Raw genomic sequence first — 643 nt, 5'->3', positions numbered from 1 at the left:
TTTTATGAAATTATAATTAAAACTAAAATTTAACGATTTTCATTGTTAAAAATATTAAAGTAATTAATGTTTTTCACAACTAATTTGAGTAAGTTGAGTGGTTATTTTACTCGTCCGTTTAAGTAAGTATCAGATATTCAAATTCTGTCTTGTGTGTAACAACCTATTAGATAGCGGTAGACTTTTAAATAGAGCTCCAATCTACGGTAGATTAATTTCAGCCTGTCGAGTAGGAAAATATCATGAAAAAAATAGTATTTGTCTTTAAGGTTTACCGAGTTGGGAAATACCATAAAAAAAATTGTATTTATCTTTAAAGTAGAACAATTACTCATCGATAGTAATACTTATAGAGATTTGTCTTTGTTGAAATTTATTTAGGACAAATTCATTTGTTAGTATCATATTCATTCGTGAAATCAAAGCAATATGATCAACATTTTTACCTGTTAAAATTTCACATTTTGTAACATAATTTGTAAGCCTCCAAACTTGTAGATTTATGTCATTACAAAAGCTATTATATTAGTTAATATTCCTTAGTAACATCATTCGAATACTATCTTTCAGTATTAGTTTGTCTAAAGATAAACCATAATAATTTTTATTATTCAATAATTTATTCTATTAAAAAAATGATATA

Source organism: Arachis ipaensis, chromosome B04, assembly GCF_000816755.2.
Source record: "Arachis ipaensis cultivar K30076 chromosome B04, Araip1.1, whole genome shotgun sequence".
NCBI classification, from domain to species: Eukaryota; Viridiplantae; Streptophyta; class Magnoliopsida; order Fabales; family Fabaceae; genus Arachis; species Arachis ipaensis.
This window is presented reverse-complemented; position numbering follows the sequence as displayed.